Below are 11199 nucleotides of genomic sequence, written 5' to 3'. Positions count from 1 at the left end.
AAAATTGTTCCAGCGTATTACTATCCAAAAGTTAAAAAAATTGAGGGGTGTCCTGTTATCTAGAAGATTTTTTTTTACATGTATGTTTGAACCACCCTACTGTTTCCACTCTTCCCCTATTTACCAGAACTATAATTATTTTTTCCCTATGGAAAAATTATAATCAGTATTTCATTAACTTTTGAATCTTGTTGGCTTTATTCAAATTTAAAAAAAAAAGAGAAAAAATTGTTTTCTTTCATTAAAAAGAAAATAAATAAAATTGCGCTATATTTTGTTTTAAGCCTTCGATATGATGCATATAGCCTTCGAAAATAAACTAATAGGCCCACAAATTTCGGTTTTTAAATTGAGGTGATTCAACCAACTGTTCCTAAAAACGAGCTGATGTGTGCATCACATGACTTCCTTTTACGCCAATTTAATGATAATAGCGCCTTGGAGTAAGCATTTCTCCATTATTGGCAATTTTAATGGAATTCAGTGGTTAACTGTTGTAATACTACCAACATCGGACAAATTGAAACCAGATAATAAAAAAAAAATCACTCCAAATTTGTCGCCAGGTCGGTGACAATACTTGGCGACCAAAAGCTTGGCGATATATTGCCAAGTGTTTGACAAATTGTAACACCACTAGAGTTAGCATTAAAATTAACAATGATTCCCCCCCCCAAAAAAAAGGTGTAAAAGACCCCCTTAGGAACATCCGAATGCAACCAAAAGAGAACGTGCACAATTGGACCCCACTAGGAATCTACGTACCAAATTTCAACTTTCTAGGACATTCCGTTCCCGAGTTATGCGAGATACATTCGTACATACTCGCATACACAGATACGCACATACATACGGCCGTCACGAGAGAACTCGTTGTAATTAACTCGGGGATCGTCAAAATGGGTGTTTCGGGTGTTTTTACCTTCCTAGGCATGTATCCACGTGCGGTCGGGTCGAAAAAAAAAAGCTCAACATTTATTCGGGGTTGAGCAAAATGGAAATTAAGGCTGATTTTTGAGGAAACTTTTTTTCGCGAATACAATACTTCCTTTTTTGTAAAAAGAAGGGGGAAATTGCAGCCTAATTCTGTATTATTGTAAATAGGTATGTATATGTACCAGCGTTCGTACGAGCGTTACCCGCATGGCTTTGCCCGTAGCAGAAAATTAAAAGGTCATTTGGTTCGCCTGTATATTTACAAATAATGGATAATGAATTTCTCGCCAATTGGCTATGTTAATTTGCTCGCCCATGGTCGCAAATGGTAGTTTGCTCGTACACGTTATGGTAATTTGCTAGTCCACATTATGGTAATTTGTTCGACCACGTTACGATAATTTGCTGGGTAAAAAAGAACGAATTCAAATTTCCGAAAAAAGCTTCGAGGTGCACACTCCTATGCTACAAACTAATTTTGTGCCAAATTTTACGAAAATCTGTTCAACGATCTAGGCGCTATGCGCGTTACAGACATCCAGAGAAATAGAGATTCAGAGACAGACTTTTAGCTTTATTATTAGTAAAGATGAAATAGATGTTCTAGCTTATAAGTATTTTTACTTTCTTCTATATCTAATATATAGAAGAAAGTATTGGATTCGTGCAAATTTTCGAATTTCGAATTTTGACGGATTCGAACGTTTTGAGGTGTGCTGAGTCCATTTCGACCATTTTTGGAAAATGTCTGTCTGTCTGTGTGTATGTGTGTGTGTATGTATGTATGTGTGTATGTATGTATGTGTGTCACGTCTGTGTGTGACCAGTTTTTTGTGGCCGCTCTACAACAAAAACTACCGCATGAAATCGAACGAAATTTAGTACACATATGTGCCCCTATGTGAACTTGTGCCCATTAGTTTTTGGCGCGAATTCCTCCAAGGGGGGTGGAGCAATGGGACGTTTTTTGAGTTACGCGTGCTTGCTATTCCTCAGGAAGTTACTGGCGGAATCAAACAAAATTTGGTCCATATGTTGGTATTAACAGGAACAGGTGCTGATTCAATTTTGATGTCAATAACTCAAACGGGGGTTGAGCTATAGAACGTTTTTTTGTCGTCAATTGTGACAGCTGTATCTCAAGAAATAATGAACGGAATGAAAGAAAAATTTATCGGCAAGTAGCCCTTAGTGGGTATAAGAACTGATTTTATTTTTGTGTCAACAGCTAAAAAGGGGGCAGCGCAATCACCCGTTCTTTTTTTCCATTTTGAGTGCCCTATCTCAAGAAGTAATGCTACGTTCTGGTTGAAATTTGGAATATATGTGAATCCATATGTAAACAGGCTTTGGTTCTATTTTGACGCCGATCGCTCCAAGAGGTGTTGATTTTTTTTTTTTTTTTTTTGCGAATAAAAATATTTTTATTAATGCACCAATAAGAAGATAAATCGTAATAGATTGTCGTCTGCGTATTTCTCGTGATTTTAACTGTATGGATATGATTAGAAATATTATCTCAATGATTTAAAATTTTTAACTGTTGCCATCTTATGTTTGTTAACAAATAAAATATTTGTAATTCATTCAAGCAAGGCTTTTAAAATAACTTTCAATTTTCGTTCTCTGCTTTGCTTTTGCAATAATTCAGACATTGGGATAGTCGTCAAGTTTTTGCATGTGTCATTTTGTTTTCGTTGGGAATATTGCTTCCTCGTCAAGCATGGGGAGGGATCAGAAAAAAAAAATATATATATAGAAGAAAGTTTCGTGATGGCCACAACATACTAGTTTAAAGTGGTTTTATCGCTTCCATGTGCATGTAAAAGGAACTTTTTTTCCAATTCTTTTATCGATGGAAACTCTTATAGTATTATGTAACTATATAATAATTACGATCATAATGTATTTCATCATTAAGTTAATATCATCTCCCTCCCGTTTTGCTTTTACATGGTTTACTTTATATTTATATACATTCACCGATGTTTAAATAATTCATGAAAGTCAAAACCGATGCTTTTAAAAATTAGTTTTTAGGAGAAAATGAGCCAGAGTAAAGTTTTACTGCTTTTATTTAAATCGCAGCTATAAGTCATTACATCCTTTTTATTCATATATAGGAACTTAATATCCAATACTAGTGTTTTCAAGACGTAGAACAAACTCAAGATCTATTTACAAAAGTGCTTAAGTTTGCAATAAGAAGAAGCTTATGAAAAATTTTATTCTAGAAAGAAAGTAAAACTGGAGGGAAATAAATTATTGTATTAGTTTGGTATTTAGCGATAGCAAAGAAATGGAAAACATGCTTTGTTCTAATTATGAATTATTATGCATAGATGCAGCGTTAAGCAATGAATAAAACAAATTGAAAACAGAGACATGACAGGAAACAGTCGATTTCACTTCATGGGTTTTCTTTCTACTTCATAGCCCATATCTAAAGATTTGCTTTGAGTGCGTCTACAATTTTTCTATTATCGTATAGGAACTGGAGTTACCATTGCTCTTAACTGTAAAGCCTGAAAGCTACTGTTCATTCAAATAATTTCTTTTTTAAGATTCGGGGTAGTTTTTTGTAGGCATTCCTGTAGTCTTTTCTAAGAATACCATAAATAAAAGGGTTAGTTGCAGAAGACATGTATATCAAAAGCGTAATAAGAAAATTAAACCACATTGGAACAGTGACTCCAAGGCTGACTTTAACATGTTTAGAAAGGGCATACGGAGAGTGAGTACTGTAATAAGTCAGAACAACGACAATCATACTCTTAATAGTCTTGTTCATATTTGAGTCTTTGACAGACTTTTTAGAAACTACAGCATTCTTACGCCTGACGAACAGCGTTTGAGTCTTTGACTTAAAGGCAGTAATTATAATCAGGCTGTTACAGAAGCCCATGGTCACTGCAGGGAAATAGTGGCAACAAATACAACCCCACGAAGCAATGTAATGAACTTGAGGTACTTTCCAGTCCAGAGCGCACACACCTTCGAATTAGTCGTACTGGGTCCAACCAAGACCAACTGTTGGCAGCATAATAGTTGTGCTTATGACAAATAGAAAGACGCAGAGGGTTATGATCCTCCTTGTTGTCACGATTGAGGGGTACTGGAGAGGTTTTACGACAGCCAGCGCCCTGTCTATGCTGATAAGGGCAATGTTGTAGGAGGACGAACAGGAGAACATGTAAGCCAATCCTGCTTGGAATCTGCACAACATGTCTCCGAACGGCCAGTAGTCACGTGCTATCGAGATGGCACCAGGAAACATGATCAAGAATCCCGTCATTATATCAGTTAGGGACAAGTAGACCAGCAGCAGGTTACTTTTCTGTTCCCTCAGAGCTTCATCCCAGTAGGAGGCGAAGACGACAGCAAGGTTGCCCAAGATGCTTGTCACAGCCAAAAGCACCGTAAATGACGAACCAATAACGTTTATTAGAAACGTGCGCCGATAAAGTTCCGAAAGTCTCATTGATGCTGAGGTATGAAGTAGTATTTATCGTATTCAAATCCATATGCCTAAATAAATAAATAAAAAGAAAAGAAAATTAGTAATTAATGCAACACAAAATACACATTAATACTTCCCTAATGTTTTCAGCACGTCTCACCATTTTTAACAGTAAAAGGATTCCCAACTTCATTAAAATCTACCGGATATGTTTCAAACAAATGTTAAACTAATTTGTGTAAACAGTTTGTTTATATCTACGAAACAACGACTACAAATTTTATAAAATTGTATCTTACTTTTTTGATGTTCATGGAGTTTTTGTGTTTAAATATTAATGGCGCAAGTTTAGCTTGTACTCCAAATAAAAGATATATATATATATATATATATATATATATATATATATATATATATATATATATATATATATATATATATATATATATATATATATATATATATATATATATATATATATATATATATATATATATGAGTAGCCTATTATCAAAGACGGACAAACGACATTTTTGTCAATTTTGAGGTAGTGGCCAATTCTGAAACTTCGAAAGTTTAGGGACACAATGCTTAACTTGTTTGATTTCATAAATGGACATTTACCATAAATTTTTAACCGACTTCAAAAAGGAGGCGGTTATCAGTTCATACCGTATGTATGTTTTTTTTTTTTTTCGTCCACTCATAGCGTCTCACCTAGTAAACCGATTTTGATGATTCTTTTTTTATTGGATAGGGGATGGCTCAACATAGGTCCCAATACTTTGTTTGACCATTTTTGTTCTTTAGAAAAAAAGTTATGGGCAAAAAACCGTAAATTCTATGCAATTTCCCTATTAAATGATTAAAGTGATATTGTAGCAAAGTTCGCACTTTTCATCTGTGGATAACGGTGGCTCAGTGGTAGAATTCTCGCCTCCCACACGAGCGACCCGGGTTCAAATCCCGACTAGGACAAAGTGAATTTTACTAAATTTTCGTTTCTACTGTTTCCCGTATCTTCTCGAATGTTGTATTAATTTCTGTATCTTTCCAAGTCTGGAAAGTTCCATCACTTTCTCAAGTTGTATATAAGCAGATGTAACGTTCATTCGTGGTTCTGAATAAAGATCTTGAGTTGAGACTAACGAGTATTCGCTTCATTTGGCTTTCACTTTGTCTTCGCTATCTTCATCTACGCGACAAGATGAAACTCATTGTTATAAAAGTTTGGTGCCATATAACAGTAACATTACTAGTAATTGTAATGATAATTTTGAATGAAGGCTTCTCTGAAGCAAGCATCAAATTTCTTCAAGTGATATTTCGATAATGGGGAATCTGGCGCTGTCGTCTCATTTTTGGCGTAAATAATTTTATTTTAGTAACCCTGCTGATTTATAGTAACTCTATGTGAATTACAAAATCTTCCTTTCTTCAGTGCTATCGCTCCATAGTAGGGGTAAACCTAACCTGGAAGCGAGGTGATGCAGTGATTAGGATCTGCTTAGCCATCACAATGCTACCATTAGGTTTGCCTCAACTACTTTGTAGTATTTTTATCGTTATCATCTATGCCGATAACAGATGATCGGGGCTAAGTAAGAAAATACAAGATTGCATCATGAGCAACTTAGATGCTGTGGAATGTAAATTAGTTAGGGAAAACGCAATACTTAAATGGTTATAATTAAATTAACTACGCATGATTTCCAGAGAGGAACAAAGATAAGTTTTTAGTGCCAATCGCTTAAAGTTTAACGCGTGTCAATAGTTTTTTTAGTATGGAGCATTTTTAAGAAAAAAATGTGAAGTTTCGTGATGGTAAATTCTTACTATTTCTGAAATACCTACATTTACACTAAAAAGAATGAAATAAAAAAATTTTGAAAAAAAAATAGAATCGACTTCAAAATTGCTCTAAAAAGTGAAAAATAATTTTATTCTTTAAACACCATCGATAATGCTTTTAAACATAATTTTTGAAGTTGGCGCAAAAACGATAGCATTCACAGCCATAACTCAAATACAACTATAAATTTAACCAGGCCCAGTTCCTTCACTATCACATACATTATGCATTGATGACAGCATATTTGAATAGCAATATAAATGTTTCGTTCGTAACTTTGGATACTTTTCTGAAAAAAAATATGAACGAAGTATGGTTACACTGGATTTTACGTTTTGTTTTTGCGCCAACTTCAAAAATTATGTTTAAAAGCATTATCGATGGTGTTTAAAGAATAAATTTATTTTTCACTTTTTAGAGCAATTTTGAAGTCGGTTCTATTTTTTTTTCAAAATTTTTTTATTATACTCAAAGTTGGGTGTTAGCATCAAAATCGGACAACTGCTTGAAGAGTTAACATCAAAAGTGGACAATTGCACTTCTACCAATCAGAGTTTAAAGTTTGATCACGTGATTCGTTTTGACTTAGAGGAGGGAGATTTTCTTTGTAAACAATAATGGCGGTACGTTGGTTTTGTACTGTAAAAATCCAAAAAAAAAAACAATATTTTGGTTAGGGGTGAACTTGCTTACAACACCAGCACAGGAATAGCGAAAATTATCAGCAAGAGAGGTAAAAGCATTTCCCAAGTTAACCCGAAAGAAATACCATTGGGAATAAAGGTTAATAAGGCCAAATTAAAGGACGTCGACAACTTACTCAACAAACATTTCGGTATCAACTGGAAAATTTTGCCAATTAGTTGATTTTTACAAAGATGTTCTTACCCAAAGTGCTGAAGATTCAGACGAAGAAGACTGAATGTTTTAACGATGAACCTGATGAAAGCGATGACATTGTGTTATTAAACGTTTTATGAGATGACAAAAAAAAATTATTAAGATTTTTATTTTGATAAATTTATCAAAATAAAAATCGTTGTAATTTTTTTTTAAAACTTTTTAAGTTCCTTTTGATAAAGCATTTGTTTGAAAATCTATTTATAGATTTAATAAATATTTTTTAATGAGCAAAAGTTTTGTTTTTAATACCCTAAGTCTTGTTCACTAGACCAAAAACAGATGAGAAAATGGGCTTCGAACTCAAAAATGAGTTTCAAAAACGGACAAAAGACATTTTTCGGATCAAAACCGGACATAGCATTTTTGGAGGTCAAGTTTTTTATAGTTTAAAATGGGGAATTGCTCGAATTAAGGCTAGTTTGTTTTAAAATGCTCATATCTACCATTTATTAAGCTTTCAAGTCATTTAACAATGTTGGAGCAATGCTACAGAAAATCAGCTGTCCTGAAAAAAAAAGTGTAAAGGCGTTTGTCCGTCTTTGATATTAGGCTACTCATATATATATATATATATATATATATATATATATATATATATATATATATATATATATATATATATATATATATATATATATATATATATATATATTTATATATTTATTTATATATATGTGTGTGTGTGTGTGTGTAACTGTCACACCGACGCTTTTCTTACGATACCGCTTGCCGCATTGTAGTGTCATGTAGTTCATCTTGACCTCTCACAAGTGTGTGATAGTACCAAATAGCATTTTTTTCTTTTGGTATCATTTCCTTCATTGAGGGTTTACTTTTTTTTCCTTCTCTTTCTTGTTTCTATCAAACAAGTCTTTGATGACAAGGGGTTATTTGATAATGGGGTTGGTTCCTTCAGTCAAAAGTAGTCACTTTTAGTCACTGAAATTGATAGAATAAGCGAAGAAAATAACATAGACCCAGAAAATTCTTCCATTTTTTCGTTGCCATATCGTTGCCAATACACGTAAGTAAAGACGGAAATTAAATATTTTGTTCTGTGAATGGCAACACGGAGTGGCATTTCATCATTTGTGATGTCATCGGCAAGAAATGTAAATAATGAAAGCGCATCGATTTAAGTAATTTTTTAAAAATATTAAACCTAAACAAATCATTTAAAAAATGGTTAGATCCTATGTTTTTAAGTACCTTCTTTCAGAAAAAATTACTTATAAAATTTGGAAACGTCCCCATTAATGACTTTTCTTCTAACATTTTTTTTTTTTCAAAATTTTCTCTGGTGCAGGCATAAGCTTCTGAAATGCTGTACGTTTTAATGGAGCGAACCACGCATTGTCTCTTTCATCGTCCAAACTTGAATCGTAAACCATGTGGTAAAACTTTTCAGAAGGTCTGCTTGGGGTAGTACTATAAAACTGAACAATTTGTAAATTGTCGTAACTACTTATAAATATCTATATTATATTGAGAAAGATTTGAAATAAGATGTAAAACTGACAAACATTGCTGCAAAAAAAGGAGTATAATAAGGCCTACGATCAAATTTCGTAGGCTTTATTAGCCGCTGACATCGTGAACAAAGAAGTCCACAAAAGTACAACAATTGGTTTATATAAACTCAAGAGCCAAAACATTATGACCAACCCTACATTTTGCAATGAACTCGCCTGGATGACGTGGAAGGCACGTGATCAGGTGGAAGTGGTATTTAACTGCGGCTGGAGAGTCTGAAGAATCATTCGCTGATCGGACGCGCTCTACGATGAAGCCCAAGGTGAAAAAGAAGGGGAAGGACGAAGGATCCCAGGACAGCGGCGTAGTGGCCCTTGTCAGGGCCGGCGGGTTTCCCGTCAACGAAACCGCCCCGGGGGGAAATCGCTCCTCTCTTTCCGATGACGACAATTCAAACCACAACATGGACCTCTCCGACACGGATTTCTTCAACAAGCTCTATTCACATTATTCATATGAGGATGGGAACGTATTCTTGGAAATTTCAGAGTGTAAAGACCTCGATAAATTAAAAGCCATGGCAACCACCTTGCAAAAGATGAAGAGCGATATCCCGGAGGAACTCTATACTGATTTCCGATTTCCAGAATTGATGAACAACCTGATTTACTGCCAAGAGAAACTCATCACCCTGCTTGAAGAGACGCTCTCCAAAGAAAGGAAAGCCCAGACCCCCCACCCAACTGAGCCTCTTCGGTCCACGCCCGCAAGACCATCCTTCGCCCAAGCGGTCAGGAGACCCATTCCAACTCCTCGCCCCACGATCTCCATCGTCGGGGCGGATAAACCCACAGCCCTCCTAAAGGAAATCCAGAAGGAAGCTGCAGTGAAAATCAAAGCCTCAGTTGTCAGAGACGCCATAAAAATCTACCCTGAAAATGACGAAGATTTTAAAGCAGTGAAGAAATATTTACAAGATCATAACCTGCCAAACTACTCAGATAGGACGCTTGCTGAACGCCCGATTAAGATCGTCATAAGAGGCCTCCCAGCAGACTTTCCCACCGAGGACTTAGAAGCCGACCTCAAGGACCAGGGGTTTTCCCCGGACAAAATCATACAATTCACCCGAGGAAAAGACTTGAATTTTGCCCCCCTCCCACTCTTCCTGGTGTTTCTCCCGAGGACCACGAAGAACTCTTCCATCCACGACCTAAGGTCCATCTCAGTTTATCGAGTAAGGACGGAGCTGCCCAAGTCTAGGAAGGGACTCGTCATCCAATGCTACCGCTGCCAGCGTTTCGGACACAAAGCAGCCTCCTGTAACCTCCCGCCATCTTGTGTTAGATGCGCTGGGGACCACGACAGCCGAGCCTGCCCGGCCTCGAAGACGGACCCGCCAAAATGCAGGAATTGCTCAGGAGAGCATTTCGCCCTTTCACGTGATTGTCCCCGTCGGCCCAAGCCACGCCCTCCAGGCGACGACAAACCTATCAAGACTGCCGTGAGCACCTTACCCAACAAGCAGACCAATGAGGAGCCTCCTAAACAGCAACCTCTCCCAGTCAACCTGCCGGAGAAAACCCCCAGCAACGATGAAGCTCCCACCACCCACATCAGCCTTTCGCTCAAACCCTGCCCGCCGTTCAACGTCAGAGGTGTCTGCAACTCTCCTCGCAGCCATGTTCCTGCTGAGTCACCCAGCCACTAGCCCCGCTCCCTTGCGTCGGCTCTTTCGGCTGCCCCCCCTTCTCTCCCTTTCCCCTGCTTTCTCTCTTTTCAGATCACACCATTCTTCATGCCAACTCCTTCAACATGCAAATCCATCATCCCGCGTAAAAGAACAATTGTTCTGGCGCGACGCAACCTCCCGATCTGTATCTGAAGAATCATTCTTTCACTTACTTCTGTGTGTGATGGGAAAGGCTGCGGATCTAAGCGACTTTGATAGAGGGCAGATTGTAATGGCTCGAAGGCTCGGAACAAGTATTTCAGAAACTGCACGGCTCGTGGGTTGTTCGCGACCTACAGTTCTCAGTACTTATGCAAAGTGGATGAATGACGGTGAAACCAGCAGTAGACGACATGGTATTGGACGTCCACACGCTATCGAAGAAAAAGGTCGTCGGAGACTGTCTCGCATGGTGAAGCAAAACCGGAGCCAGACAGTGGCTCAGCTGCCAGCCCAATACAATGCAGGGTCAAGTAGAATAGTATCGGAGCACACTGTTCAGCGGACACTGTTGGATATGGGGCTACGCAGCAAACGTCCCACTCGTGTACCTCTGCTGACCAAGCGTCACCGCCAACTGCGCCTGCGCTGGGCCCGGGAACATCGCGACTGGTCCATGGATCAGTGGGAGACAGTTGCCTGGTAAGATGAATCACGTTTTGTCATGTATCACGCCGATGGCCGTGTCAGGATACGCCGTCTTCTGGGCGAACAGTTGCTCCCTCAATGTACAGTAGGTCATACACAGGCCGGTGGTGGCGGTATTATGCTTTGGTGGACGTTCTCTTGGGCGTCTCTGAGATCCATGGTTGTGGTACAGCAGACCCTGAATGCCACAGGGTA

This window comes from Uloborus diversus, chromosome 1 (genome assembly GCF_026930045.1).
Source record: "Uloborus diversus isolate 005 chromosome 1, Udiv.v.3.1, whole genome shotgun sequence".
Lineage (NCBI taxonomy): Eukaryota > Metazoa > Arthropoda > Arachnida > Araneae > Uloboridae > Uloborus > Uloborus diversus.
Note: the sequence above shows the minus strand (reverse complement) of the source record.